This window comes from Phalaenopsis equestris, unplaced genomic scaffold (genome assembly GCF_001263595.1).
Source record: "Phalaenopsis equestris unplaced genomic scaffold, ASM126359v1 Scaffold000525, whole genome shotgun sequence".
Taxonomy (NCBI): domain Eukaryota; kingdom Viridiplantae; phylum Streptophyta; class Magnoliopsida; order Asparagales; family Orchidaceae; genus Phalaenopsis; species Phalaenopsis equestris.
Window position 1 is genome coordinate 93,544 of NW_018164965.1, and position 15,577 is coordinate 109,120.

The 15,577-nt window shown below is 34.9% G+C and overlaps 1 protein-coding gene across 1 annotated transcript in view; it reads right to left on the reverse strand.

The window, feature by feature from the left end:
• LOC110028759 (choline monooxygenase, chloroplastic) overlaps positions 1 to 15,577 on the reverse strand; it is a 38,574-nt gene that overhangs the window by 3,013 nt on the left and 19,984 nt on the right. The window lies entirely within an intron of this gene.

Consider the following 15,577-nt stretch of genomic DNA (forward strand, 5'->3'; position numbering starts at 1 on the left):
GGGGGGTGATCGGCGGTTGTCGACAACCATCGGCGGTGGTTGACTGCGGCAGGAGTGATGTTGGACTTCAGCTCTTACTCAAGGCTTCAGGCTCTTCCTCAAGCCTCAAGCTCCTCTTCTCATGAGAAGAGTAAGACTCTATTTATAGTGTTCTGGGTGCAATTAATGCAAGAATATGAACCATCTTGATTGGACGTTTCGGAGAGCTTTCTTTGATCAGATAGCGTTTAATGGAAATTTGAATGCCTTAACGATGTTGAAATTGAGCAATCTTGGGCATGTTGGATTCCTCTTGTCGAGATGCTCGATTCTACTATAAGCTTTCTAGATTCAACATTCATTTAAACTTCTAAATATGTCCAAAAAACTTTCAAGCGTGATTTAATGACTTGATCCGAGCTATATTTGACTTGGATTGGACTATTTTTCGTAGCATTGGGTTTCTTCCAGTCGAGTGTCAGTTTGACTGTAGGTTTGTTGAAATCAGGATTCTAGAAGAGTTTTTATCAAAATTTGAATATTTCTTGCTAAAAAAGTCACCATGAGAACTATGTCATGCCTAGAGATTCGTGTCGGATGATGAAACTTTGTTGGAGACATATCAGTATTTCCCTTTATTTTCAGGCGAGACCAAATTCGTTGTTTGAAAATATCCAGATTTAGAGCTTTTTCATTTTTGTCCGACATAAGTGTGCGTGTATATTAAAACTTTATTACTATAACTATTTAAATAAGAATATTATAAATGTATGTATGTTAAAGCAACTGAGCTTTGCACAGTCGATGTCTTTTGCCTCACGCCACCTGGGAATGGCCCAAATGGAGGCCCAAATGATATTGAGTATATTTTGGGTGCTACGACACCCAAAACTGGGTGCGAGAATTCAAACAGATTTAGCCAAAAAAAATGTGGAATTTGAGTATATTTTGGGACTCAAATGATGAAATTTGAGTAGACATATATATATTTATTTTGTTAAAATAGCTTTTTTTTTAATAGGCTGCTCTTTTTTTTTAATGAGATGCAGATTTTTTTTTAATAAGCTATTGTTTTAAAAAAATAATAATAACGGAATTTGAAAGATTAAGAATTGAAAATATAAAAAAGATTTTCATCTTTTTTTTTATTTAAAATGAAAAAATTGGAAGGCAATAAGGAAGAAGCCAAAAGGCCAAAAGCTAGAAGATAGAGGCTAAATGACAAAAAATTAAGGTAGATTTCAGTTTTTTTTTTTTTAGTTCAATTGATTTTAATGTTATGGCTCATCTCAAGCCTATAAATAAAGGCCACAGATGAGGGGAAGAATCATAAGAGGAAATTCATCTTCGTCCTACGTAGCAGGCAAGCAACGAGATCTTCTTTCACGTTTTGGTGAAGAAGAAAGTCGTCCCGTCCTGTGTTGTAGGAGATCAATGAGATTTTCTTTCGTGTTGCGGCAAAGAGAAAAATTGTCTCTGTCATGTGAGCAGACGAGCAACTGGATCTTCTTTCGTGTTACGGTCAAGAGGAATGTTGTCCACATCAATAAAATTATAATTATCGTAATTAAGAGGTGGAATGTATCCTGTCCATGTCATGCTATCCATGCATAAGATGAACGACCATATGGCTAAATAGCTTGAGGTGATATGCTTAGAAAACTTGGACAAATGGTAAAACTGATACGACATGTTACTCAACGTGACAGACATAACCAACTGAAGTAGTCAAGACAAAGATATGGTTATATGACCAGAATGGTCTAACCATATGAGTGCTTCCACGAGAACTAACGAGATGAATCTTGATGGAAATTCTTCCATTTAATGGACTAACTCTTGCGGGAGAGAAATCGAGTGTCTCGATGCCGACATGTGTCAGCTAGCCGACTGACTCAATATATCATTCGACGGGCGGACAAAACAAACAAAGTCGATGGGGTTATATGACCTAGGTCGGTCTAACCACCAGGGTGCTTCAAGTAGCACTAGAGAGGAAGCTCTCATTGGGGATTCTCCCAATATTTAACAAGGTAGCTCTTGCTGGGGAGGTGTCGATGTCTCAATGTAAACATGGGTCAGTTACCCAACTGACACGACAAGTCATTCGACGGGGCAGATAAAACCAACCAAACTGATCGAAGATATTATCTAGGTGGATTCACCGATCCAACCATAGAGTGCTTCAAGAAAGCACTAGTGAGGTAAGTTTCGTTAACAGGTCCCTCAGGACTAGCAAAGTAGTTATCGTTGGGGAGAGCTCAACGGATATCTCCTGCATGAATTGACTGAGGCAATTCTCATCAGAGAAAATATCGAGGCAAACGTCAAATATCAAAGTGGCTTTGACTAAGAACATGGATCCAATAGATGAATTCTAAAATCGATACGACATGTCGTTTTGACAAGGCAATAGGAATTAGACAAGTCAAGAACATCAAAGAGAGTTGACGACTAAAGCATACCAACTCTATATGTGATACTGCCACCAAATATTTTGGTAGAATGACTTAAGCTAGGGAATTACTGACGACTAAAGCATACCAACTCTATATGTGATACTAATATTTTGGTAGAATGACTTAAGCTAGGGAATTACCACAGTATTCAAGGGTGGTTGGTCAAATCATAGTGTACCAGTCGTAAGGTTATTTTAACCTTCAGTCTAAACCCGAAACATCCTCTAAGAGGGAAAACGCAGCACTCATCTGAGATGAGAGGGATGAACATATCTATCACATTCATCCTTGACAGATGGGACGTGCTCAATTCAAACCCTATTTTGCGGGTAACCAAATAGACGCGCAAGGAATAAGCATAGCTTCTCTGCATAAGAAGGGTACCAATCAAGCTTGGCCTCAGTCAATTGAGATACCAAAGAGATGTTGGTCAAAACAAAGTGAGCCACTCAAATGGAATTTGGCCCTATGGCCAAGCCCAAACATGTCCCTCAAGTGGGTAATATAACACACTGATCTAAAGTTAGTGGAATGAGCATATCTGTCACCTTCATTCGTGATAGATGGGACGTGCTCGATTTGGACCCTATGCATAGAGGGAAACCGAAAAAGCCATGGTTGGAGAGATATGATGGCCTCTCTTACACCAATTATGGGTTGCACCAGGTATAGGCCGCTCACAGAACTTCTACCTTTACCATTTAGTAATCCCACAATCAAATTAGGAGACACACAAGGCTTCTCTTACACATAACATGTATCAATCATATTTGAATTTAGTCAATCGAGATACTGTGAAGGTCTGCTAGGCAAGATACACTAACTAATGAGTGTTTATTCCTAAAACTATACTCAAGCCCCTTAAACAAGACATTTACACACTCGCTTATGATGAGTGAGAAAAACATATCTACCACACATTTATATTGGGTGGGACACGCTCATTCGGACCCGCTTGAGGCGAGGAACCGAGAAGAAATGATAAGAGAAGTGCATGACTTCTCTTACACTTATTACTAATTGCGCCAGGTATAGGTTGTAGGTAGGACTTTCAATGATCAATTTTAAGAGATGTGCAAGGCCTCTCTTATGTGTAATTTTCTATCCTGAACTATGCAATACGATCCTTTAATTGCCATAAGAAAATCATCAGAATTTACAGAGTATGTAAGGCTTTGAATAATAAATTTTTGGAGCAACATATATCATACATATGTATCAAATACATAGCATAAGCCTAAGCATAGAATCTTTGCAGGTATCGCTCGTTGATAGAGGGCATAGAGTGGGATCTGTCAGCATAAATAAGCATGTAGGCTCCTCCCTCGTAGACCTTCTCCATCACAAACGGTCCTTCCCATATAGGCTTAAACATCCCGGGGCTTCGACTGTGAGATACAGTTGGGCGGCGTAAAACTAGCACCAAGTCTCCAATCATAAAGGTACAGGGCCTCCACGGTATAGGTCAAGGCTATATTGGGCTTGCAATCGTAGCCCCTCTAAGCTATCAAGCTCTTCCAACCTAAATCAAGTATTATCGTCGCTAATGATTTTATTACTTATAACGACATGCAACGAAGACAATTCATCTTCTAAAGGAAGGACTACTTCGACGACATGCAACGAAGACAATTCATCTTCTAAAGGACTACTTCCAACCCGAAGGTCAGCACATATGGGGTAGAGCTAGTGAGTGTTTGTACGATATGCCCACAAAACCTCTGAGATTTTCTCTTTCCACTCTTTACTGTTGGCATGGATAATCTTCTTAATAAGGCTGACTAAGGTCTTATTGAATGCCTCAGCCAAGTCATTTGCTCTCGGATAATAGATTGTCGAATATCACCAATCAATGTGATGGCGTTGAGTGAATCTATTAATCTTGGTGTTTATAAAGGCCAACCTATTATCAGATATATACAGTACGACACACCAAATCTATAAACAATATTATTCTAAAAGAAATGTAGCATGCTACCCGCCTTTACTTCTATTAAGGAGATTTCTTCTGCCCACTTAGAGAAAAAATAAGTGGTGCAAGAATAAATCAATGTCCTTGAGAGAATGGAGGGTCAGTAGGCCCCACAATATTAGTAGTCTAAGCTTCAAAAGGCCATGATGTAACTGTCGGATGCAATGCACTCAGGAGCTGGTGAAGCACAGGGTTGAAAATCTGGCATTGATGGCATCGCTTAGCATACTCAATGCAATCAAGGGATATCGTAGGCCAATAATAACTAAGCATTTAATCTTAATTTTCATCTTGGGACCCGACTGATGGGACCCATATATGCCCTCATGGACCATAACCATGATGCTTTGGGCTTCATCATTCCCCACACAAATGTAAACATCAACTCAAAAGAGCATCAATACAAAATATCGTTAATAATGGTAAATGAAAGGGCCCTTTTCTGAATTTGAGAGGTGAAGGAACGATCATTAGGGGGAATTCCCTTTGTCAAGTATATGATGATGGTGTGACGTCAATCATCAAGTGCTTTATCAGAAGCAACCATGACAATACCTTCGGTATTTGGAGGTGTGTCGTCCAAAGGGTCAGAAAATGTTGAGGACAAGATCCTTCTCTCTTGGTTCATGAATGTCACAGGATTTCTGTCAAGATTCGGTAGCACATTAAGCTAATTTAGAAAGATCATCGACCCTGCCATTAATAGATTGAGGTACCTTAATAAGAGTGACCTATGGAATGAGCTTCAAAAATGTCATAACCTTCTCATGGTAGGCAAGGAGCTTGAGCTTGAGGACCCTATAGGTTCTTAGGACGGCTAATAATGAGCTGAAAATCACTATAGGCTTTGATTCTCTCGATGCCCATCTGAATAGCCAACTAAAGTCTTAAAATCAAGCCTTCCATATTCGGCAGCATTATTAGTGCATGGTTCCACTAAACTTTAAAAGTAGCAGAGGATGCTACCTTTGGGAGTTACAAAGTTCAACACTATCCCGTATTGTACCTTTGGGAGAGATCTTAGTGGCCCTTCTTTTAAGGAAGAGGACCCATCAAATTACATTTCCCATTTTGGGTAATCAATGGCCATTAAATACTCTTCGAGAAAATCATCATTGAGATGTGAATCTACTGGGATCAGTTGAGCGGCTAGAAAGTCAGCCAACACCTGTCCCTTGATAGCCCGTTGAGGGACATATGAAATGTCAAACTGGGACAATAGTATTGCCCATCTGATCAATTGTCCATCTAAAGTGGGATGCGTCATCAAATACTGTAAGAGGTTTACCCTTGAGATGATAAGCAAAAGAAGAGACAACAGAAGAAAAGATGGAAATCGGAACAGGTGTCACCATCTTCGCAGAAACCTTCTTATGGGGCTTCTCCAGATAGCAATCTGGTATCTCGATCTCTCCAGCTTTGTAGAGCCTCGAGCCAATCCTTGAAGGGATAACAATCCTCAAGGACATGCCCCAAATGTCTATGATACAAGCAATAGTTTGGTTCAGTTGTCTTCTCCACCTCGTGAGATCTCTTCGGCCGTGGGAGCTTCATCCCCTGCTTAAGCAGGTTCTTGAGCATTTTCATAAGACAATCATTCCAAGAAGTATATGTCTTGGATTTTTTCTACTAGAGGGACTGAGATTTCCACTTCTAATAAGGCAGGCAAGCTTGCTTAGCAGACATGACAAGCCTTTTCTGTTTGCTATCAAATGTCGAATGAGCTAGACTCTCTTCCATCCTCCTTGAAGGACCCATAGTGGGCTTTTTGTGCTTGGTCGTTTCAGTATCTTTGAAAACCAAAGCATCTGCTATATCTTGCAGACTAGTCACTTTTTTTATCAAAGTCTCAAAGGTCTTGATCGTACTTATTTTTAACAAGACTGAGATGGAGCGTTGTATCTTGCCCGTGAGGAATGCAACCTCATGTTGCTCCTACAACTATGATTCACACAATAAACTCAGGTTGCACCACCAAATAATAATCTCCAATAATGGCTCAGAAGAACCCTGACGGGCTAGCAATAAGTCACTCATGATGATTTGATGGTGCGCTCCCACAAAACATTTAACAAATGCATCTTCCAATTTAACGAAGTTCTTGAATGAGTTTTTAGGTAGATTGACATACCATTCAAAAATAAACTCTACTAAACAGGTAATGAAGAGCTAAAGCAAAAGTGCATCATTGTTGCCAACATTGCAACAGAGCGCTCTAAATTGGGCTATATGTTGGCGAGCATTGCCAAAGCCCTCGAACCTCCCCGAAATTGGGCTATATGTTGGCGAGGATTGCCAAAGCCCTCGAACCTCCCCAGAGGGTTGACCCAACTTGCAATCACACAGATATTTATACTTCAAAAGATTGTCAAAAAAATGACCCAAATTATATTTAGCGACTAGTGTAAATAAATAAAATGATTTAAAAAATAGAAAATAAGCCTCACATTAGAGGTGTTGCGCAAATATACATATCATTTCAAGTAATATTTGATTTCCTTTAAACATCCTAGTATCGATCCCATGATGAAAGCTATAACTTTTTAACAATAACTTACAAAACTTCTATCTAAATTGCAGATAAAAATGATTGGAGAATGGTATCAAAAGTTTTGTAAAGGATTAAAAATAAATTAACTAGCAGTCTAAAATTAAACAGAAAGTACGAACAAAGTTTAAAGGACCAATAAGTTTAAAAAAGTTGAAATATAATGAAAAGATTTTTCCCCTTACAAAGAGATCTTAATCAATGTAGGAATTGAATGATGAAAATATAAAATAATGTATTGTGACAAATATGAGCATACATATTATTCACCCCCTCTCGATGCTAGCAAAGAACGTTAGCTAACCTTAAGTTTGTTTCAGCTTTTGTAGTAGTGCTGAGTAGATTCTGATCTCTCACTTCCAGATTACCCACTGTGTCCTATCTATAAGACCTACTATGGACCCTTAGATCCAAACTCAAGATCAAATTGACAAAAGAATCTAGTTTATCACCATAGAAACATCAAGACTTATCTCCCTATCTATTTACACTTCTCCTTAGACGATCGCAACGACTCATTCCATAGTTAAGTGTGAAATTCACTAGTTGGTGAAATTATAGCCCTCCCGGGTCGTTATGCTTCGAAATGAATTTTAACATCACAAATATCCAGTTTGTAAAATCAATGAAAAATCAATGAAAATATTATCGTGATTTTATAAAATAAAAGAAAATCTTTAAATCAATCTCATCCCACTTGATTAATTTCCATATACAAGGAGAAAGAAAGGAAATTTACTCAGAATTCATGGAGATAAAATAAAAACACATAATTTATATTGAAAGTCAAGTCTTAACAACAAAAGCTCAAACACAAATACAAATTATTTATCTTATGTCTTCTCCCCAAGCAATTCATAAAGTCACCTTCAAGCAATCTCCAAACTCTTCTTCTACAAACAAAGGCTCACAAATATGAGCTCACACACCCACTAGAGGCACTTGAAACTCTCTAAAAAGACTCTCAAACACTCTCTCCAAACTCTCCAAGACTCTTTTTTCATTCAAAAATTGACCCTTTTAATAGATAATTGAAATTAACCACTTCAAGTATCCCTTCAAAATTTAGCCAAATTCGTTGAATATTATTGGCGTTACGGCGCCAAGGGTAGGCGCTATGACGTCATATGAAGTGTCGTCATTTTGCTCCATTATTCAATTCTTGTACCCGAAACTAAAAACATACAAAAAAAACTTTCTTTAAAGTGTAATATCATAAAAAATATGCATAAAATGAACATTAAATATTATTAAAAATAGGTAATTTTAAAATGAATCAATTCCCCCAAACTTAAACGTCATTTGTCCTCAAGTAACATTACAGCTTTAAAGACTAAAATTGTTAACCTGTGGTAGTGGGTTTACTTTTTAGATAATTAAAAATTTTGTTTTAGAAATGTTATAGTCAACTTAGAAAACTTTTAGTAAGGTAGATGATATCTAAGGTATTAGAATATTTAATACTAAATTTACAAATATTGATTTTATATTTAATTCAGGAATTTCTCAAAACTTTAGATTTTTAGAAGAATATTAATTTCAGAACTTATGATATTTATATTTAACATAATTTTTACTAATACTTTCAGAAATTAAGCAAAGAAGTGATCTTAAGTTTTTTTTCTTAGAAATACTCAAGTGAAACCAATTTTTAATTAGGTTATATTCCTCAAGCTACTATCTTTTTCTTTTTTCCTTTCCTTTTCCTTTCTTTTATTTTTCTTTCAGGATCTTTTTAATCCTTAATTTTTTTTAGGTGAGGATTACAATATCTGGATAAACCTTTAATGATTTTGAATTTCACTATCTCTTCTCTAAAGTTAAAAATTTATTTTCTATCCTTAACTTAAAATCTAGTATCAATTTTTTAAAATTTTCATAGAATCTAAAGTCTTTAAAAAGTATTATTCTAAAAAATTTTAATTTTTCAAAAATTTAATTTTTCCTACTATAAATAGTAAAATCATTCCCTACTATTTCTTACTAAATATCTTAACTCTAGTTTCATCCTTTTAACTAACTTATATACTAAGTTCCTCTCTATCCTTCATAAAAATTAAAAGTTTAGTATTCTAAAGATAACACCACTTACCAAAAATCATTTTAAAAGTAATATCAAATTAAATATAGGTTACAGAGAACAAATAAAGTTAAGTTTTAAAATGATTTTTCATCCTCCCCCACAAATCTTGATTTTTAAATAGTTTAAAACATTACAGCTCATAATAAATATGAAGAAAGGGAGAAAAATTTTGAAAATTTTAAACAGGAGAACAGTACAGGTATAAGTAGTAAAAACAGGTGTTGAGCAGTGGTAAATCTAATCAATATGTATATCTATATCAGCATAAAATAAAAACTACTCTAACACAGACAATATAAACTGGAGCAAAAAGAAGTAAGCAATTATACAAAAAATGAAAAAGTGTAGCACCAAAGTCCAACATTTATGTAAACCTACAAAGACTAATCAAAGTACAAATATAACAATCCAATAATACTACATCACGTAACAAACAAAGGAAATCCAAAAGTAAAGGAAAAATATTCTAATCATCCTCTCATCCTCCTCATCATCATCATAATCATCAACATCCTCCGTCTCTCCACCACTCCCGTATGGAGAAAATCTGGGACATGTGAAAATTCAACTGTATGATCGCCCCTCAAAAATTTCACCAGAGACTCATTAAAGGTAGCATCATAATCAACCCTTCTCTGCAAATACTCATTATTGTAGCCAAGTGTGCTTCTAATCCTTGCATCTTATTCTTTAAAGATAAAATGTCTCCTTGTTGTATGAATAACTGCTCCAATACAGTGTACAGAGTATAAGTGCTAAAGGTGGAATGTCTTGAGGTTGAAGTAGATGGAATATCTGAACCTCGGCCTCTGGATTCAGAACCAGTATGCTTTCCATATATTTTCAAATTAACCTTTCCAATAGGCTTTAAGGATGGCAAAATCTCCTCCCATGGCTCATATTTAACTCCAGATTGTATACACATGGTAGAGATAAGAGAAGGGTAACCCATACCTCCATTTGTTCCTCCTTTAGAGAAAATGATTATATTCTTGTCAATGAGAGAGCCAATATCTATAGGTTTTTCATTTGAATACAATAGTTCAAAGTGGCTCTCTCTTGGGTTACCTCACAAAAATGGTTAGTTGGAAGAAGTCTAGTAGAAATAAAAAATTGTCAGGCCCGAGATCGAACATTAAGCTTCAAAAAAGAAAAGTTTACCCGATGCCCGTTCTCAATCTTCCAAATTTCATGCTTATCAGTAAAAAATGCAATAATTTCATCAAGCTCAGCGTCCGTTGGATTAAACTCTGAATAGAAATAAGTAGGAACGCTATGTAGTTGATAAATGTGATTTATTCGAATATGACTAATATCAACATAGTGTCCTCGAACAAAAACCAGATCATTGGATTCATCAGGAAGGTTTGCATTGAATTCTCGAACGACATAAATAACAACAACGACAGTAAAATAGCAGAAAGTCTCCCACTATCGTTTCACAATCAAATACTCAATCGTTCCTCCAGGACGAAGAAAACTACGTTCTGCAATCAATTTCTTTGATTGCAGGTCTCCAAATCTGTCCTGGGCTTTAGAACTTGCAAATTTTCATTATCAAAGATGGCTTTCCCTCTTCCCTTCGTCATCTTAGGAGCCATGTATAAACTAAAAATTTCAAATAATTTTCCAATAAATTCCAAATATAAGTTCATATGGCTCAAACAAACAACAATTTAAGCAAAATTACCATTCAACCATGGATTTCTTACTATTCTCTTCAAATTTTCGGCCAAAACACAATGTGGAAGAAATCCATTGTGAAATTAGAAATTTTCTATGCCAAAATGTAGATCTTACCCAAAGAAGAAGAAATCCAAAGTTTTAAGTTCTAACTCCAAGCCAATCTCTCGCGAATCCAAGCCCTAGAGGAGCACATCACGAAATAGAGGAGGAAGAAGGCCAATCAGAAGAAAAATGGTGAAAATCGATGGTATGGGGGCTAAAAACGCGATCCGGTTCAATTCAGTGCTATAGCGCTGATTCAGGCGCTATAGCACCCTGGTTTGTAGATGAATGGCACTATAGTGCCATATTGAGGCGCTCTGGCGCCAGTGCTCAACAGTCAAAATTTTTGAAATTTTTGTCATTTTAAAAAGAGCAAAGCAACCTAAGATTAATGGACCCAAAATTGGCCGATTTAACAATATTTGATTTCACTATCTTTTCATTTTTCTTCCAAATTTCTCCAGTTCTTCAATTGCAATGATATGAGAGAATGATATGAGAGATCAATTCTCAATTCAAATTACTCAGGGCATTCTAACACCAAGTACTAACAACACAAACTCAACCCATTTTTTTATAATAATAAGTTCATTACAAACGAACACATCACTCAATCAAAAGCAAACACAAACACGACATTTAAATTCGCTATAATCGAGTCACAATACTTTTAAAGTCAGCACACCACAACTTAGCACTCAACAACCACAGATTTATCACACATTTAAGAACAGTTGTGAACAATGGTATCACCCTCATTTTCACCCTCCAAAAAGTTACGATCAAACACATGGTAAAAAATAGCGCAGGGAAAATCTGAAGCAACTTTATTGTCGATCCATTTGTTGTTGCAATACACGCACACCTGACAATCTTGAAAACTCGTCATATGGTCGAATTGGAGTTTTATCTGCCACTCCAAGTGCTCGTATTGGTGCTACATATCGCTCAACTTGTTGTGGAGACGGGACAACTCTTCATCAATCTTCCCCAATTTGTCTGTAATCCGCTCCAAACTCGGCGCTAGACGGTAGGAAACCCGTGAAATAAGTTTGGGCATCCTTATGCACAAACTTGTTATTTGCACTTCCATTACTCTCCATGTCTCTTGAAGCAAGGATTTTAATGGTTGGGATGATCTTCACTCTTCTCTCCCTCTACAACACTTGGAATTATGAAGAAGTTCATAGAAAATGACTCCAATCCCGTCAAAATTAATTTTAATAGGGAAGATGGGGCAGAAAACCGTCAATTGGGCGATTCTAGGAAGTTATTCCGACTGTAGTGTTATCGCGCCAGATCTGGCGCGATAGCGCCAATAAAAATTTTTCCAAAGTTGAATTTTTTTCGTCCCCAAATTATTTTAATCCATAAAATATTGTTTTGTGCCGCCTCAATCATGTAAGACTTAATATAGCTTCATAAACTCATCATAACGACAATCACTAAATAAATCAAAAAACACTGATAACTATGTGTTGTCTCCCACAAAGCATTTTGTTTAACGTCGTCAGTCCGACATATCCAATGTTTTAATTTGGTTGACCCAACATCAGAATCTCCTCAAATGTACGACTATCTCTACTTAAATAAACTTTTAACCAATGTCCATTTACCTTAATTTTTCTCACAGTTTTAGGATCTTCAATATCAACAACACCATATAATTACCATAATAAATGACCCAAACCACCTTGATTTAAGTTTTTTCTGGAAATAATTTTAATCTTGTATTATATCATAAAACTTATTTTTCATGATCAAAATGTTTTTTCAAGGTCCTTTGATCATGCCACATTTTCATTTTCTCCTTATAAATTTTAGTATTCTCATAAGATTCATTTCATATTTCATCAAGCTCATTTAATTGCAATAATCGTTTCTCTCCAGTTTCTTTCAAATCATAATTAAACTCTTTTATGGTCCAATAACTTTTATGCTCAATTTCAACCGGTAAATGACAAGTTTTTCTATATATGAGCCGATAGAGTGACATTCCGATAGAAGTTTTATAAGCAGTTCTATATGCCCATAATGCACTATCTAATCTAGCAGACCAATTCTTTTTATTACGATTGACTGTTTTTTTTCAAAAATTTTTTAATATCACAATTAGATACTTCTGCTAGACCACTAGTCTGAGGATGATAAGTTATGACAATTCTATGTTTAATTACAAACTTTTGAGTTAATGTTTGAATCATTATATTATTAAAATGACTTTCTCCATTGGTAATAATTACTCTCAACATTTCAAATCTAGTAAAAAAAATTTTTCTTAAAAATTTTACAACACTCTTAGCATCACAACGGGATAAAGAATCAGCTTCAATCCATTTAAAAACATAATCCACAACTATCAAAATATAAATTTTTCCAGAATATGGTATAAACGGTCCCATGAAATCTAGACCCTATACATAAAAAATTTCAACTTCCAAAGTAAAATTTAGGGGCATTTTATTTCTTAGGGGCATTTTATTTCTTCCAGAAATATTGTCTACTCTTTGACATCTATCATAAGTTTTAAATAATTATTAATGTCCCTAAATAAAGCAGACCAATAAAATCCAGATTATAAAATTTTAAATGTAGTTTTATCAACCCCAAAATGTCACTCAGAATTTAATTTATGATATTTTTGCATAATTTCTAGAGTTTCTTCTATTGTCACACATCTTCGAACAACTAAGTCTTTACATTGCTTATATAAATAAGGGTCATCTCAAAAGTAAAATTTCGAATCATGACTGAATTTTTTAATTTGATGGCTATCTAATCCGTAAGGTAAAATGTTAATAAGTAGTTAATTATATCAACATACAACGGAATTCGCCATGCATTAACCACATATGATTGTTTGTAAGGAAAATTTTTATTTATTTCATCATTAAAGTTAACATTATTTTCTTGTTCAAGCCTTGAGAAATGGTCAGTTATCTGATTATCAGTGTTCTTATCTACTACTTGCAAATCAAATTCTTGCATTAGAATGACCCATTTAATTAATCGTGGTTTTGCATCATTCTTCATCATTAAATATTTAATAACAGAATGATTAGTATGCACAATACATTTAGCTCCAATAAGAGAAGGTCTAAATTTATCAAAAACATACACTATATCTAATAATTCATTTTCGGTGTGGTGTAATTAATTTGAGTTTCACTAAGAGTTTTACTAGCATAATATATCACTTTAAAAGTTTCGTACATTTGCCCTAATACAACCCTTATAGCATAACCACTAGTATCACACATTAATTCAAAGGTTTTTTCCCAGTCAGGTGAAATAATAATAGGTGCAGTGATTAAATTTTCTTTTAATAAATTAAAGACATTTAGGCATTCCTCATTAAAATAAAAGTTTGTATCTTTTTCTAAAAGATGACATAAAGGTTTTATAATTTTTGAAAAATCTTTAATATAACGCCTATAGAACTCAGCATGTCTCAAAAAACTTCTTACTCCTCTTACAGACGTAGTAGGTCGTAATTCAACAATAACTCAAATTTTTACTGGATCTACTTCCTTGTTATTTTTCAGAAATCTTATGTCCTAATACAATTCCTCCTACAACCATAAATTGATATTTTTTTCAATTGAGAACAAGATTTGTTTCTTCACGGCGTTTTAGAACTTTTTTTAAGTGTTCTAAACATGAATTGAAAGAGGTTCCAAAAACTGAGAAATCATCTATAAAAACTTCAATTCCTTTCTTCAATTCCTTTCTCCAATTCCTTTCTCAATTAAATCACAGAAAATTTACATCATACATCTTTGAAACGTTGCAGGTGCATTGTATAATCCAAATGACATTCTTCAAAAAGCAAAAATTTCATATGAACTAGTAAATATTGTCTTCTCTTGATCCTCAGGAGCTGTGGGTATTTGGTGGTATCCATAATGTCCATCCAAAAAATAGAAATAACGATGCCCGACTAGTCTAACAGAAATAACAATGCTCGGCTAGTCTATCCAACATTTGGTTTAGGAAAGGTAGAGAAAAATGATATTTCCTAGTATCGAAGTTTAATTTTCTATAATCAATATGAATTTGTCATCCAATGACTTGTCTTGTAGGAAATAATTCATTCATTTCATTAATGATTATTGTCACTCCCCCTTTCTTAGGAATACAATGAAGACTAACCCAAGAACTGTCGGAAATAGAATAAATCCCCATATTTTTTTCCTAATCTGATTACTTCTAACTAGTCCTTACTTAGAAATACTATTTTGGTAATTAGAACTTTAACTATATAATTTTTATGGATATTTATTTGTTCTACTTCTTACTAATTTGAGAGGTGTGGGGATAATAATTAAGATATCCTAAAAAATTTGAGACATTTTATGAGGCAACGTATGTCTCACCCTGGGATAATGAGGTAAAAGCATTAGTACAAATTTTTGTAAGAAACTTTATAGGCACACCTCGCATTGCAAAATTTTAAGCAACATCGATAGCAAGTTAGGTTTGTAGAAACCACGATAACAACCTCAAAAAATGCACGAATAAAAAATCTATATCTATTAGTCCCCACTAAGATCTTTACATTAACTAGAGCTTCAAGAGATAGGGAGAAAATATTACATTCGTAAAAGCACACGTACGTCTACGGTGTAGATAGGCACAAAAAAAAAGGTGCCCTCCCAGTGTAAGTAGTATTTGCACGGTGATAGCCGTGTCCTCCAATGAGAATAATGTGTATGGAACGTACAACATCATGCACATAATTAATAGCCAAACTATGTTTGATATGTACATCAAATGAAAACAACCAAGAAGACTAATTTAATATAGAA